We start from the raw sequence: 17,195 nt of genomic DNA, 5'->3' as shown, positions 1-17,195 counted from the left end.
ATCTCATCCCTCAGGCCCACAAGCCCATCAGGTCCTGCTCTGCCCTTGGCTAGAAAGGGAATCCCGAGGTTGCATCTGCCTCTTGGGTGTGGAGCTCTGGGCCAGGGCAAGATGAGAAATGGGCCTATTTATAAACGAATAGAGCTACAGGGCAGGCAAGGGGTCGGCCGAGGGCTTCACCAAGGTCAGAGACCCAGCGCCTCGAGACAGGGTGCGTTGCAGAGAAGATCCAAGCTCAGCAAGGAAGAAGGGGGTGGGAACAGGGGGCACTTGGGGCCTCTCTAAGCAGTGGGGCCTTGGTCCATTTCTGAACAGCCTAACACAGGAATGTCCAGCTGGCTTCCAAGTCGTATCTGGTGTCACCGGCAGGCCTGCCTGGGTGGGAGCAGATTCTTTCCCACTGCCTCATTGCTGCTCTGAGAAAGGAAGTGTGAGTGCCCAAGGCGGGTGCCCTGCACACAGCCCGAGTCCTGTGTGTGGGCTGGTGTGGCTGCCATGCTCCTGCCGCCGTGAGGAGGATGCTGTCATGGTGAGTGGGCCTCTGTGCTTCCTGTGTTTCCCATTAGAAAGGTACTTGCTCAGCAGGGCCTGTTGGAGGGACTTACAGGGTGGCTTGGAGGAACTTACAGGGTGGACAGAGATCTAACAGCCTGCTAGAACCCTCTCACCCCATCCCCTGTGCCTGCCTCTCCCAGACTATCCTGTACCAGGTGGGCAGTCTCCTTGACAGAGAACTTCTGCTCCCACCCTCAAAGTAGGTTGTTCTGTTCTGGACACTGCCCCTCAGTCTGCGGGAAGAGGGGCTGCAAGAAAGTTTAGGTTCAAAACCTGGGTTTTTCTTATGATCTTGAAGCTGGAGAACCAGACCCTCAAGTTCAAACATCCCCGAGAAGAGCTTCACCACCCACCAATCCAGCACCCACTCCCTCTAAACCCCAGGAGTCGGCCCCTCATATACCAGGCACCAACACTGAGCCAACAGCCCCTCTGCAACACACAACACACACACACACACACACACACCCATACACACTCATGTGCACATACACTACATCGCTAAGCAGGCAGAGAAAGGCAGAGGGGTGTGCCTGTGCCCTCCACATATCCAGCTGGGAAGGAACACCTCCATCTTTGTGAATGGCCGATTTTCTACACACATAGGTGGGTCTCCATCACCTTCAGCCTAATCTCATCAGCAATTCTAGTGCCTCTAGGGAGAACCTCTTTCCAGACCCTCTGCAGGCACAGCCTTCCGGACTGCAGGCTGAGCAGCAGTGGGAGGGCCCACTCTGACTCTGAGGATCAGTGGGGCCGGAGCAAGCTGGCTGTAGTGTGGACATGATGCTGCTGCTCAGCCCCTGCCAGGAGACGTCTGCCCTTTCTCCCCAGCAAGCCCCAAACTTTGGAGGCAGAAGAGCTCCTCTGCCTGGGCAGAGAACATGCTCTATGTCAGCCCTATGGTCCGTGGAGGCTCTTGGAACCCCACCAGCTGCAGGGACTTGGGACAGAAAGGGGCAGCACCCACATTTCCAAGCCACTTGTCCTGAGCCGTCCTGCCCCCACTGGCAGCTCCTACCAGTGGACCCTTGGTAGCACCTGGGACCCTGCCTTTCCTAGAAGGAAAGGCATATTCTTGGGTCCCATTCCAGAGCCAGGTTTTAACAACCCCCTCCCCATGACTCTGATGCTCCCCAAGGTTGAAAGCTACCCCCAAACTGTCATAACAGAAGATGGCCTTGCTGCCATGTTCTGTGACACCCTCTTCTGTGGGTGGGGGACACCACAGGGCCTCTGTGTGGGAGCAGAAGCCCAGGCAGCCATGCTCCTGGGGTCTAGCCATCCTCCCTCTGGCCTTCATGTTACTATGACACAGGCCCTGTCAGGAAGCAAAGGAAGAAGCAGGATTTGAACCCAGACCTAGTAACAAACATGAACCAAGAGTAACCTAGGGTACTAGAGGGGTGAGTATTCAGGACCACAGCAGGACCACAGCAGGGGGAGAGTCAGTGGCAGGCCCAATCAGAGGTGCCTCCCAGACTCCACCCCTATCCCCAGGAAATCCCATAAACTGTCAATATCTTACATACTGGTCAGACTGGCAAAGCAGTGGGCAGGGCAACTTCACCCCTGCTTAGACTAAGACTTACAGCAACTCTGGCCACACAGGGAGGTCAAGAGCTTCGGGGCGGGGGGGAACTTGGGGGATTTATGTCCCCTATAGAGCTCAGTGAGGAAGCAAAGGAGATGTGCTCAGGGGTGTCCTCTGGAAAAAGAGAAACCAGAGCAGTCAGGATGGGCTAGGGGAGCTGGTCTGGATCCAAGTGGTACTGTTGAAATTTGAGGTATCTGATGGGGGGACAGTGGATTGGGACAGCAGTGGGTGGGGGTCATCGTGCCTGCCAGACTGTGAATATTGTCTCTGTCAGAATCCGTGCTAACACCCAAGCACCACAAGAGGATGGGGACATGGCAGCGGGGTGGGAAGATGGTCAGGTAGGCCCTGACTCCTGCTCCCTGCTAGCAGTGGATCTGAGGTCTTCAGGCTCTGCCTCTGAAAATGACTGGGCCTGGGGAGGGCAGACAGCAGTAAGCCCATGTTGTTTGTCAAAGATCTTCTTAAAACAAAATTTTTAAAAGATGCTCAGACAAGTGCAGTATGCTTAGGTCAAATTCTGGTGAGCATCTGAGTTCGGCTGCCCACAGCCTTGTGACCCTGGGCCATGGCCTGGACTTTCCTAAGCCCTGGCTTCCTGGCTGCAGTAGGCTGACCGGTACCTCCTCCCAGAGGAGCCTAACCCCAGAACTTGTGCATGTTACTTCATTTGGGGAAAAAAATCTTTGCATATGTAATGAAGCATCTAGAGATAAGATCATCCAAGCAGGCCCTAAATCCAGAGACCAGGTATCCTTATAAGAGGTTCTCAGAGGAGAGACATACAGAGTGGACACAGCCATGTGAAGATGGAAGCACAGACTGAAGCGATGTTACCACAAGCCAAGAAAAGCCTGGAGCCACCAGAACCTGGAAGTGGTGAGGAAGTTTCTCCAGCAGAGATTTTGAAGGCAACTCTGCCGGCACCTTCATCTCAGACTTCTGGCCTCTAGCACTGGGAGAGGACAAATGATTGTTTTAAGCTAATAAGTGAGAATTTGTTACAGTGCCCACAGAAATCTAGTGCAGTAACCATAAACAAGATCAGTATCTTTTACAGTTATAAATTATAGAAAACTAAACAAGAAATGTTTCATGAAAGAAAGTATGTGAAGATCCAACAGGGACTTGGTAAAGGTGACGCACATGTCTACAAAGAAATAGAATACAGCCCTGCCACAGAATCTGTGGACAGTTGTTAATGATAAGGCAGATGACTCACCCTGCAATATCAAGCCAGAGAATCAGAGTACCAGGATACAAAATTGTGATTTTGTATTTTTCAAGTGTGCTGAAAGAGGAAATAACATTAACCATCTTTGGGTAATATGACACTCTGATCTTTATTTTTTTTTTTTACTTTCTATATTTTTCCAATTCTTCTCAATGAGTATGTATTACATTATTATGGGGGGGGGGACAAGAGCTGTTCTAATAACAATTTCTGCCAGCAAATGTCACACCATGTGTAAGAGTCACTGGAGACCCACTTTCTTTCCACCTATAGTCTCATGCCATCCTTAGATCCGCCTGTGGTAGCTTCTGCTGTTACTCCATTTTGTAGGGAAGGAAGCCAGGCTGTAAGAGCTCATTGCCCAGCCACAGAGGCAGCTTGCTGCCCAACCTGGCAGGGGAAAGCTGCAGCCTGCCTCCCTTCTGAAGCTTAGCAGGGAGCCCCCCTCCACTAACCCAGGGTGACAGCCACCCCTGCAGCCCTGCCTCCCTTTTCTGACCACACCCAGGGCATAGCCCTGTCCTTCAAGTCAGAATGGTGGGGATCAAAGTCTCAAGTGCCCTCTAGGCAGAGATAAAATAACAACAGAGAGCAGGATCCTGGAATTCCAGTTACCTATTTTTAAACGGAATGAAGGATAAATCATGTCTGCTAACTGTTTTTACCTGGCTGCAGGAAATGATGCATCGCCATCTTTTAAAAGAAAATTAAGCCTTTAATTCCATGGCACACGTAATAAAATGGCACTTCAGCTCTCTGCCCTGAATATATGGCCCGTCGTGTCTTAATTTACTATTTCAACGCTGCCTGAAATGTTCTGAAGTTATTAATGTGGCAATATATTCAAGCACAAAACCTTGCCTTCAAACGCTGTTGAAGCACTCAATTAACACAATGGATGGACACGTGTAGCCAGGGAGGTGATGGCAAGAGGCACACCACCCAGGCGTGTGCACTATAAGGCACTGCTGTGAGTTGGAGCCTCAGTTTCTTCCTCTGAAAGGCAGAAATTAGGGTACCTGACCTAATTAGGTGCCTGACTTGGAAACCCCAAGAAAACACTACTCTTTCCTCCCTGAGGGACTGTCTGGCTACACCTCCACCTTATTCTCTGCCAGAATGTCCCAAATACCAAATGCCATCCTCCTTATTTGCATCTGCTGCAGAGATTCCAGTGCTGAGCACACCCATGCACACTTAGGGCAGTGCAACCTGGCTCTGAGCTGGCATGTCCTGATGGACTTTGAAGAACAGTTCTTAATGTGCAGGGAACTGGCCCAGTGATCCATGCAAAGATATATTGAACATATTAAGAACTTTCAACGTACAATAAAGGGCAGGGGCCCAGGGGCTTCTAGGTGTGTTTTCATCATCTTGTGCACCTCTCATCTGTCCCACCAGCATGTGTGGCCACTGTTAACTGTCCGCTGACTTCACAAGCCCTCTGGCGGCTAGCAATTGAAGTAGGCTCTGCACTGGATTGTGCATCAAGATGGGGCTACTTGAAAGAGAGCCTGTTCAAAGACATCACTGGGGTATCCAAGGTCAGGGACTCTGGGTCTTTCTGTGGGTGCCCTCAGGAATGGGTCTCAACCCTCTAGGTCTCCTCCAGGGTGAGGCTCACCTACTGCTTAAGAGGGAGTTGGAATAGTTCATTTAACTTTCAGCAAATACTAAGGGGGGTTGCAAATATGTGTTTGGGGGGAATGTCAAATTCTCAAGTATTTATGTGATCCCTTAGCCATGGGTATGAGCAAAGCTGCCTCTGATCATTGCAGGTGGTGGCCTGAAAAGACCACAGCTATTGCTGGGACTAGCTTTCTGGAGGAGCTAGGAGGCCTGGGCAACTAGCCAATAATTTGACTTGAGCAAATTATTTAGAAAATAATATCCCCTCTCTCATAGGATTATTGTGATTTTTAAAATGAATCAACATGTGGCCAACACTCAGTCACACAGATTTAGTCACTGCCTGTTAGCTGTGGAATCCAGCACTTGGAGGTCTGCTGGTTTCTCCTCTCCTTCATCCCTCACATCCAAGCCTTCAGATTCAAATTCTTTTCCGAGTCACCTCCTTCCATCCAGCCCTACCCCTTCTCCCCATCTCTGAATCTCCATCTCTACCACCCGGACCCCTACAATGTCCTTCTGATTGACCCCTGCCCCAGCACCTGTTTTCCATTCAGGAGAGTTCTTTTTAAAATGCACACCAGATCCCATTGGCCCTCCAATTAGTCCCCACCACCACCACCATTGGCTTCCTGTAACTCTGAATAAAATGTAAGCTCCAGTCCCTAGTCTTCAAGGCTCCATATGGCTGACCTTGTCTGCCCTCTGCTCTAATCTTGATCCCCCACCGCAGACCCAAACAAAAGTTCCACAAAACCAGGGGCCCTGTCTGTCTTACTCACTGCTGTGTCCCCACTGCCTGGCCCATGGTGGTTACAAAACAAATGATTCCAGAATGAAGGATGGATTCAAGTCCCAGCAAACTAGCTATGCTGCATTGCACCACTGGACAGGGGAATAGATGCTAATAAAAATAAATCACTTCAACTAAGCTGACTTCAATCCCTCCTCCCAACCAGGAAGTCTGTGGGACTCCAAGGCATGAGGAAAGAATGTGTGCCGCCCATCCCGAATCTCTAAGGGATCAATGTCACCTTGTGGGGGGGGACAATGGCCCTAAAAGGTCCATTGCACTCAGCTGCGCAGACGATAGACTGCACAAATCCAGGAATGCCACTGATAAAGAAAGATGGTCCTGGAGTTTTGGACCAGGCAGTGTGGCAGCCCTGAACCCCAGCCTGCTCCATCTGTCAGGGGCAAGTCCTTGCTGAGCCCCCACCTCAGCCCTGCCCAGACTCAGCTGTGCCCCTCTGACCTCATTTGGTTTCTTACTTTAGAATTCTCAGACCTATAAACCAGAGAGCAGTACAACTGTTCATCACGGGAGGAAGGAGGGTGAAGTGTCTGTGGGAATCGTGGTCACTTGAACATCATCAAACACAGATTTCAGATCTGCTTCTGCTGCATTCTTTCTGTATGCCCTGGAGCTCATCATTTTCTGAGTCTTGAGCACCCAGCACCCAGAGATGCTAGAACATTTTCACTGGGCTGAACTGACTGTGGCAGGACTGATGGAGAGGTGGTGGAATCAACACACACCCATCTCACTGTGCGAGGGGCCAGCGGCAGCGCAACCCTGCATTCCTCTACTCACGAGCAGCAAGCAAGAAGTTACTCTTATTGCTTGCACATGAGACCACTGTGGCTCAAAAAGGTTCAACGCTGCCCACATTCCCATGGCTACTGGTAGTGAGATGATGCCTTAGCCTTGTCCTCCGATGGGCCCTACAGCTCCCATGGGCAGTGAGTTCCCAAGGCCATGGGGCCTATGAGTAGAAGGCTGATCTTTAGGGTTCTCAGCAGGCCAGGCTGAGCTATTGGTCTCTCCAGCCCTCCCCCACTTCCCACCTGCCTTCCAGTCAGTTCTATAGGGTCTGTCTCTGTATCTAAAATTGGAGTAGGGAGGAGCGTGGAACTCCTGGAAACAAAATCCTTAGCCCATAACTAAGCTTGGCTGTCAAATCACAGCCTGACGCTAAGTCTGAAAAACTGGGGCGCCACTGTTGACAGTCCCGATGACAGCAGAGCTGGGAGAGAGGCTATATTTAGCCACATGCTTGACCTGAGATGTTATCAGGTAACAAGTTTGGGGAGCAGGAGGGAGGTGGTGGAAAAGACCCCCATCCTGAACCACCCCAGCTGTGCAACCTTGATTAACTGCTTGAAAGAGTTCCTACTTTCTGGACACATCTTTGTTTCCAGTGTTAGGAAGGTTTTGTGAATTACCAAGTGCTTTGCCCTGGAGGTAGAAGGTAAATACAAATTGGCTCCATTTGCAGCAGGAGGGAGCTAGGGGCATGCTGGCCAGTGTCACAAAGCCAGGTTTTCCTTTCTCAACCCCAGATGCTTGCAGCAAAAGGAGGGACTTCTTGCACAGCACCAGCATTGGGAAGGGGCCAGCCATGCAGCTGGGCAGATCCAACCCCAGATAACTATGCACCCCGCATCTTGGAGTTTTTGCAAAACTCAAATGAAATATAACATGAATCATTTGCGGCACAATATGCTCTATGGATTTCTCACCACAGCTCTCCATCTTCATAATCCAATGAGACAGTCTGTCTCTCCCCATTCTACAGATGAAGAAACAAAACACGACACTCAGAGGAGGTGACTTGGTCTCTGCTTCTCAAGCAGGGTCTCAGCAGTATTTGTGTTGCAGACACATCAATATTTCCCATCTCTGGGTTTGACCTGTGTTAAATGGTCCAAGAAAATCAAGGTTGGGGGCGGGGTAGTGCTAATTTCCCAGAAGCAATCTTACCTCTGCTCTTTGAAGTGTCACGAAATTGGCTGGAGACTGCGCCTGTCAGCAACACCGTACAGGGCTGCTGAAAGCACTTTTAGCACCTGATTAAAAAAGGAGCCTTATTTTCCTGAGCAATTACCAGCTGCATCGCATGATCTCATCCCAAAGACAAAGAAGAAGGATGATGGAAGGCCAGCCTGCTCCCGATCACCCCACAAAACACTGAATGGCCTGGTCACGTCTGCTGGGGGATGTGCTGGACTCAGTTTGGGCAGAGCTGGTCAGAGTTGCTCAGCAGCAAGTGGGGTTCAGCATGTGGTGGGGGGCAGTGAGCATGTCCTTTCCAGCTGGGTTGCATCAGCCATGAGCTGTGGTGACCTGGCTACTGGGGGACTTGGAGTCCTCTTGAGGAGAGATCCTCCCTTTCACTTCCCCAAACAGCTCTGCCTGGGATATTTTAGCCTTACCACATATTAAAGGAAACATAGACTCAGTAAATAATCTCTTGTCCAATCTAAATTCAGGAATTTAACAGAGAAAGAACTCAAACTGAGGTCTCTACCCTAAAAGGCACCCTGCCTCACTCCATCCTGACTCCTGGGTCCCCTGGGCTACCCTGCCTCTCTGGTTTGTTTCCTCTGATCCCACCAAGGAAACAGGAAGGATGACCAGCTTTACCCACCCTCCTTGTCTTGTGCTGTGGCCCCCCACCATGAACTGTCTCAGTAACCACCAGGGATTTGTAAGGATTCATTTCCTACAGCTCATAGCAGTAAAGAGTCAGAAAAAGGAAACACCCAATGCTGCCAAAGATGTGGTCAAACAAGCAGACGTTGCTGGTGGCAGTGGGAGCAGTTTGGCCAGATGAATGCATCCAGGGCTTTATAACATGTATTTCTTTGATCCCAGAATTATACAATGCAAACATATCTTAAGGCAATAAACCTGAATAAGTCTTACTTATAAACATCTAAGGAGCCAAATATATCGAAATTCTGTAGCGTAGACTATTAAGTCATTCAAAATGTTTCAGAAGAATTCATAATTACTTGGAAATGATCTCGTACAGTGTCATGACAAAATAAGCTTATGACATTGTTCAGATGATATGATCACAGTTACGTTGTTTTAAAAGTGGGTGAATGAATGAATGAATGGCACCTGGTGCATATGGGTAGAAGTTGTGCTATTTTTATAGTTAATAAACTTTGGAATTTTAGAGCTGTTTTAGCTTCCCATCAAGATTGAGCAGAAGATGCAGACATTTCCCATATTCCCTCTACTCCACACATGCCTAGCCTCCTCCACTGTCAAGATTTCTGGGTGGGCATATTTCTCCTACTTTCTTCTTTTCCCCAAGAAAATTATCAAATTGTCTAAAATGAGAACACAATTTAAGAAGGAAGGAAGTGTTGACTGAAATAATCACTGTAAAGCAAACTCAAAGTTCAGTAAAGGAGAAATTTACTAAAAGAGGTAACTGGAAACCAGACTGAGGACCGAGGACCCACAGATCAATATTAGATTCCTGTGAAGGACTGCTCCCCACCCCCGGAGTCTGGGGCCTGAGTGTCTATAGATAAGTCACATGCACGCAAAGAATAAATGCTTTTTCTTAACAAGGGAAGCAAGGCATCTAGTTAATTTCTAACATTTTCAGTAACTAAAAGAGGCTGATTTCTAACAAACAGTTAACCGAGAAAGGATAAACACTGCTCGTAACTTTAAAATCCTCCCTTGATCTTACAGAGCTAATTCAGCCAGTGGTCTCTGCATTTGGAAAGATAGAAGGACCAAAGGCTACTTGAATCGCTTATCCTAAAAGTATCCTAAAGACATGAAGCTGCAGTCAGGTTCCCTCATGTTATTTCTTCCTGCAATCAAAAGCATGATGGCTCTAGACTGCAGACTTTCAGACATTTTCTTGGTTTCCCGACACAGAGTTTTTCTCAGCAAACTAGTGTTAGTTCTGCTGCCTCCAACATCTTGAGCCATGGCTAGGCGGAGGCAGACATTTTCCCAGCAAAGCAAAATGCAGAATTTTCTCAAAGGAAGGGTGGTCAGGGGAGGGAAGGAAAGGACAAAAGAAGAAAGGGTCGGAGCACCTGGGGAGGGAAGGAGAAAGGAAGGCCAAGAAGAGGAGGTCCCTTATCCCAAAGGAAGAGCGCAGCTAGGTTCCTGGCCCTTCTGCTTTCCGATAGCCTATTTCACCAGTTGTTGGAATTCCTCACCATTTTAAGTTTGTGCCCTCATTTCCCTTGCCCAAACACCTTTCCCCTCACGCAGACATTCACCAGGAAGGAGAGACCGTATTCATGCTTTCTCAACACCTCAACCCCCAAAACAACACCGAATTCAAGTTGACCTCCGAGGGAAGCCTCCTTGGGTCACTCTCCCACTAGCAGTACCTTAGGCAGGTTTGCCCTGTGACCTTGTGAAGTGGAGTCCCCTTGGCGCTGGGGAGAGGGCGACCTGCAATGTGAGGTGCCCACCAGCAGGGGGCCGCAAGGGACGCCTGGGTGGGGCCAGGCCCAGGTGTATCTCGGAGTGCCCAGTGACCAGAGAAACGGGAACGCTGAATCCCTGGAATATATAAGTAACTCTCAGGATTGAAGAACTTCCAAAGTCTGAGACGTATCAGGGGATGCATTTTATTTTTTCTGTCATACATCAGATCTACAAAGAATTCAGAGTAAGAGTCTTAGAAAATTAGCTCCCAAAACAGTAAAATTCAGCTTCTTGTTATCTTTTTTTTTTTTCTTTTTGGGACCCTTGCCTGCGGCTGGGGAACGAACCGTCGCTGCAGAGGCTGCAGGCAGCCTCGCAGCCCAGCACTCAACCGCTGCACCACCAGGGGAAGCCCTCTTGTTATCTTTTTGGTATGATAACAATACAAAGTCTGATCCACAGACCTGCCTATCTCTCTCACTCAATCTCTCTCTATCTCTCTCTCTCTCACACACACACACACACACACACACACACACACACACACACAACTGTACACAGTCTCCTTATCACACCATCCTCAAGAGACTGTACCATAAGTGCACCTGGAAATGTTTTGAAAGAGACCACCCAATGGAACTTGAAAAGGGAAAGATGAGACTTGGGTCTGACTTAGGGGGCAATGGCATTGGGGAAGTGGAGACAGCAAGTTCTACTTTGGGACTTAAATCAAAGACTGAGCTATTTTTGTCTTCTGGGGAGGGACGCATAAGATTTGGGTGAAAGAGATGACTTTTGCCCAATGCTCTTACTAAAGGCAAAAAAGCATCTTGCCATGCTCACCCCATTGGCTTCAACTGCAAGAGACCGGGTCTGCATAGGAGCCACTTTCATGGACCACAAATAATACAGTTTTGTTCAGCTGAGCTGCGTCCCCCATGTGCCAAGCTTGGATTAAGTATGAAACTAAGGATTGAGCATACATTGTTTTACTTAACCAATATAAAAACTTCCAGGTAGATATTATTATGCCTATTTTATAGATAAGACCACCGAGACAGAGGGTGGATAAGGTAACCTGTCCATACCCCTATAACTAGTAAGAGACAAACTGGACTTTGAAGCCTGATGCCAGTTCTTGTCTCTTTTCTGAATGCCTCTTAATCCCCTTTTATCCAGAAGGGTTGGGAGGGTCGGGGAGGGCTGGCCAACATTCCTTAGAGGAGGTGAAGAACATTCCCTGAGGTCACAGCTCTGCCTTTAAGTCTTGCTCTTCTTTCAAGCCCAGTCACTCTGGAGGTCTCTTCAGTCTGGCTGACCTGGCATTTCGACAGCAATCTTTTAAAATAGTTCTTGAAGGGTGTGGCCTGGGTCTGGTGGCTTGATCTTACTCTGGATTAAAACCATGGTGAATGGCAATTCCATTTTCTGGTGTACATACTTCTCACTGATGTCCAGGGAGGTGACATCATGTTTCTGAGTGACTTACCTGGTTACTCAATCCTTTGTTTTAAAGGGTTTTCCTGCTTTATGGCAATTTAGAATCTTAGTCTAATCTTAGTCTAAATTCAAGCCCAGTCTAATTGGTGGGGCTTTTTGTTTGTGAGGAAAGGTTGTCTATAAATGAAGATTTGTTTATGTGTTTGTCGCCCAAAAAGCAATTTATGCAAAAGGCATACTTGTGTGGCATATGCTTCATTCCCTCCACTTTGGCTTCTCCACATCCCTTGCAGTAAAGTAAGAATCAGAGATAAGGACCTTCTGAACACCCATGGCCCCAGGCCTTGTGCTCTACAGAGAAGCAGCTCATGGGGGTTCCTGTGTCCTCAAATCGATGGATATGCAAAATGACAGTTATCCATACAGTGGAATATTATTCAGCATTAAAAAGGGAAGGAAATTTGGATATAATGCAAAAGGGATGCACTTTGAGGATATTATACTAAATGAAATAAGCCAGTCAAAATAGACAAATGCTGCAGTATTGCATCCATACGAGGTACTGAGATTAGCTGAATTCATAGTTACAAAAAGTGGAAGGTTCTCCAGGGGCTGGAGGGGAGTAAATGGGGAGTTAGTTGATTAATGGGTACAGAATTTCTGTTTGGAATGATGAAGACATTCTGGAGGTGGATGTGGTGATCATTGTACATGATTGTACAACAACATTGTACAACAACATACAGAACTGTACACTCAAAAAATTAAGACGGTAAACTACATGGTATATGTATTTTATTGCAATTTTTTAAAATCACAACTTTAAAAAACTGATTATTTTGTGGAAACAACCAGAGTCCCTTTCATGATAAAGGAGATTTTATCTGAACCAAATATAGGCATCAGGGCTAGTGCTAAGGGAAGCATAACATGCATGTGTCAGTTTTCAAAACATCTCCTACCAAAGGCATCAGAGAACCCAGGGGACATTCCATGTCCTTCCCAAACAGAGAAATAATCTGCTAGGGAAAAATTATAAGTGAGTAGAGTTGGTCGCAGAGGATCGTGTTTCAATGCCAGGTACACTTTTACGTTTGTGTTTCATTCATCGACGGCATCCTGTGCTTGTGCTTTCATTTACTTTTCCACTACAAATAGTCACCAGTGAGAAGCAGAGAGTCCAGAGAGCAAGCTCTTTGCCTAGCGGAGCGCACAGCTCAGCAGATCCTTTTAGGAAAAGTGGTTCAGTGCAAGGGAAAGAAGGAAGAAGACAGGACGGGAGAAAGAGAGAGAGAGGGAAGGCCAGGGGAAATTTCACAGGACACTTTGGGGAGGGCAGAAGGGGAAAGCATCCCACAGGGCTTTGATGTGGAGGCTGATGTCCTTGGGGACCTGAGGTCGTGTCTGCTTGCCTTCTGCAGCTCCAACCTCTGACACACAGTGGGGATCCTGCAAGTGCTGGCTTGTGATACATGGGAGTCAGGCTAATTTTAAGAGAAGTACAAAAGAACCACTCAGTCTAGGCCCGGGTGACTTTCAAAAGCAGACCACGCTGCTTCTGCCTCTTGCCTTGGGCAGTCCAGCCCGACGCTGGGCTCCTGGGGGCATTTTTAGGGACAGCCCCTCTGCACTCCCATCTCTCTTCTAAGGCAGCGATGGATTGTTTTCATTTCATTCAGATTGAACAGCGAGACTAAACTGGGTCCAATTTCTGATCAGCATCATTTCTCAAGCTTGCTCAGGGAAGACAAAATCCATTAAACTCCCCCCTGCTCCCCTCTGAGAGTCACAGAGCTCCCCATGGCAGCAACATAGGACCTCTTGAGGGTAAAGACTCATTTTATGTGGATCAGTGACTGGCTTATTGTAGGTGCTTAATAAATATTCAATCATAACAATCTTAATTACTGGATTACATCATGTCTGTCTTAGGGTCGGATATAAATAAATAATGCCATAATAATAACGAGGCTCTAACGGAGGGCTGCTCAGTTTGAGTTCCCGCTACGACGCAGGCGGTTTTAATAAATTTGGGGGGATTTCATATTTCATGAAGACATATCTGCTCACAGCAGGTGAATGTTTCTGAAGATAAGGCTTATTTAGTATTAATGCCTTCAGAACGCTTCCTGGGTTGGTGTTTAATGTGCTCTTCAAGGCGTAATTCAACGCCTCACGGCACCCAATTCTCTGAGCATCCCAGGGTGTCCACCACAAGGATGGTGATAGGGTTGGGTGTTTGGGGTCCAGCCCCCCAGCTGGCTTTGGGGGAGAGGTTGAGACAGGTTAACTTTGTAGTGACCAGCTATACTTCTCCCGCAACCTAAGCCATCCTCTGCTTATAATGGAGATGAAACACAATCTTGGGTCCTGCTGGTTATGTAAATGAGTGATGTGAGCTGGTGACCAGCAGAAGGGCACGTGTCCTGCCTGTCCCTGCACCTGCTCCCTGACCTCTGGTTAAAAAGACCAGAAATGCCACCATCACCACAAAAAACCTCCTGATTTTTAAATGTTGCTAACAGTCCAAATTAGCAATTGCTTTTTTTTAATTTATTTGTTTATGCATACAAGAACTGGGGTACAAACCAGAGTGTGGGACATGAGAGGATTCACAAGAGACAGAGTAGGGAGCAGACCAGGAGGATTGACTGAAATACATTTCTGAGGGCAGCGGGCTAACAGGAGAGGTCTGCTGCACCATGTGGGTGCAGGTCACAGCAGAGGCTATAGATAGTTTCACAGTGCTGTGCTTAACCCCTTGTGCCACCAGGGAGGCCCTAAATTAGCAACTGTTAATTGTCAAACAAACCCGCCTATTGGCTTTTTGGGCCATATCTGCTCATGGATTGCACTCGGCAAATTTGTATGCTGGTCCTTCTACCAAGGCCAGGAAAGAACAGGAAAGACTCAGAGTCTGACACCAGTTCTGTTATCTGCCGGACTCTTTGTGGCGCTTCCATTAGTCCTCAAGAGTCTTATTCTTTCTGCTGGAAAATGGAAGGTGATGAGGCTGCCAAACTTTCCTCAAAGGCTGCACTGGGAACCAATACCCCATAAAATGATGGGGAGCCCAGACAGCACCATCACGCCAATGAAATGACATCTGGTGGATGTCCAGGAGGTATCACAGGACCCAGAATTCTGCCTCTGAAAGTTTCTGGAAGCAGGACTCATCTTGGGGAGCTGGGACCAGAAAGGTCAGATAGCACTCCTGGAAGGGAGGTGGTGACCTGCAAAACTATTCATCTGAGAACAGTCTGTCTCTGTCCCAACCTTGCAAGTTACCTGAGCCAGTCCTAGTCTCACCATGGGTATCTGTTTCCTGCTCTATGCTCTAAAACTAGACAGGGGAAAGCAAATAAATTCCTCAGTGGAGGGAGTCTTGACTTCTCCATCGCCCAACAAAAAGCCTGGAGTTCTGATGGGATTAAAATCATGTGAGCTGGGCAGCCCCTTTGTGGTCATTGATACATCGCTGTCCTCCTGGGGCCCTAGGTGAGCCTTTGCAGCAAAGGTGATACCTATAAAGGGACCATGGATGTGCAAGTGTCCAAGAAGCAGCTTTGGCCCCAGACAGGGTCACTATGCCACAGCACCAGCCTCAGGGGGTGGGGTGGCCTCCTCCCCTGCTCCCCACCCAAGGAGAAAGGAGACCACTCTGAGTTTTTTAGAGAAACTTCTCCTGCACAGGGAATTTTTTAGCCCCACCTCCTGTGCATTTATTCAGAGGTGTCAACATCATAGGTGACGTTAGCCCCTCATCTTCACCTGCCTCCCACAGGACAATCCCCAGGGAGACGTGGAAGACGAGGAGGGGGTGGTGTGTGACTAAAACTCTGACTCAGCTTTCCCTGCAAGCTGGTCCAATGATAATCTCTTGTTGAAAGTAGAAACAGGTTTCCTTCACCTCACTGCCAATCATCTCAACAACAAATTCAACAGACACTGCTTACCAAAGAGTGTCTGTTGCTTTTAGGTAATTTTTTTTTTTTTGCCTAAATATACATATTTTTTTTTACATGAGAACCTTTTTACTGTTTTTTTTTTTCTTTTAATGTAGATGCACATTTTACATTAATAATAAACTCCATTTCTACTTGGTTAGTAATCTACCACAAATATTTTATTCTATTGTAATTTTTAAATTTTTAAGTGTAGCCTTGTCCACCAACCTCTAAAGTTGGACAGTTTTTGATGTCTTGCGTACCTGCCAATATTCGTAGAGCTCTTGGCCTCCTTGAAGCCACTTCATATCAAATAACCTTAAGTGAGGTTACCAGACAGGCTGGAGTCTCCAGGACGAGTCAGGCCGGCCCAGGTGCCACCTCCTTGCCATGTGGCCAAGGGGCAGTCTCAGGTCTCACCCTGGCTGCCACAGAGCCAGCCGCTTTCTCAGACTCCCTGGTGTGTCTCTTCCCTGCCCCACCACTCCCCTCAGCTCACCCTCATCCTCCTCTTTGCCCCCTCCTGCCCCAAGAATTGTCTGCTTTTTTTTTCAAACTATGAAACATCTCAAGTGCATATAAAAGTTCAAATGCATACAAAAATTCATCTTCAGAAATCCTGTTTCATGTCCATGCACCAACCCAGTGTCCCACACTACATTTACTTAGAAGTTCCAGATGTCATATCATTTCACTGCTAAATACTAGTGTAGGTCATGCTAAATAACAAATATTTTTCAACATACTGGTGTCATCACTAAAACATTTGCAAGAACCTTTGAATATTGACAAATACTCAGGCATATTATCAAATACTCAAGTTTTCCACGTTGTTCTGTAAATGTTGGCTATAGATGATTTGTTGGACTCAGGTTCCAAAGAGGTACTGGCGTTCAATCGATGTGTCTCTTTCGTGTCTTTTAATCAATGTATCCCACCTGTCTCAGTTTCAATGACTTATTTATTAAGAAATAGGTGACTTACCCTGTAGGGTCCTCCACACCCCAAATTTTGCTGATTACTTCCTCATGGTGTCATTGAGTGGTTTTCTCTGTCCTGTTATTTCTGCAGTCTGGTAGTTCAATGCAGGGTAGAGGCATGTTCTGATCTAGATTTGGTTTGTTGGCAAGAATACTTCACAGACAGTGTCCATGTTCACAGGAGACCCACTAGCATTCTAATCCATTATTATGTCAGGGGGTTAAAAAATGGTAGTATTCAAATTCTATTCTTCCTACCATATGGAAGAAATTCTCCTTCATCTGATGCTTGGTTCCCTGGATGACTTAGCACAATTCATACAGAATAGTCACTTTTCAGAAGCTTCTCTCTGTGTCCTCCAAAGGTGACCACAGGGGATTGTTTGAGCTGTTTTTTTTTTTTTTTTTTTTTTTTTTCAGTATCATCATGAACTCATGGGCTTAAACAGTGTGTTTCAATACCCATTGGTTTTCATTCTTACTGATGAGCAAATGGTTCCAATTTTTGCTAGTGGGAAACTCTTAGAATCAGCTCAATTCTTTAAAGATCCTCCAGGAGATTTTCACAGCCTATCTGTCTTTTGGTATGACAAAGGTTTCCAGACTCTTCTGAGAT

At 47.3% G+C, this 17,195-nt stretch overlaps 1 long non-coding RNA gene across 2 annotated transcripts in view; it reads right to left on the bottom strand.

Annotated features, from left to right (window-relative positions):
• LOC119234427 (uncharacterized) overlaps positions 1-16,762 on the bottom strand; it is a 55,880-nt gene extending 39,118 nt beyond the window's left edge. Inside the window, exons 1-2 of one of the 2 annotated variants that reach the window (XR_008549864.1) lie at positions 16,584-16,762; positions 7,539-7,709 (exon numbers count right to left, since the gene is read on the bottom strand). This is a non-coding gene — a long non-coding RNA (uncharacterized LOC119234427). The remainder of the gene's footprint in view (positions 1-7,538; positions 7,710-16,583) is intronic. The other variant, XR_005122612.2, reaches the window with a different exon arrangement.
• Positions 16,763-17,195: the final 433 nt, after the last annotated feature.

Source organism: Talpa occidentalis, unplaced genomic scaffold, assembly GCF_014898055.3.
Source record: "Talpa occidentalis isolate TD23 unplaced genomic scaffold, MPIMG_talOcc4v2.1 talOcc4.8, whole genome shotgun sequence".
Lineage (NCBI taxonomy): Eukaryota > Metazoa > Chordata > Mammalia > Eulipotyphla > Talpidae > Talpa > Talpa occidentalis.
This window is presented reverse-complemented; position numbering and strand designations above follow the sequence as displayed.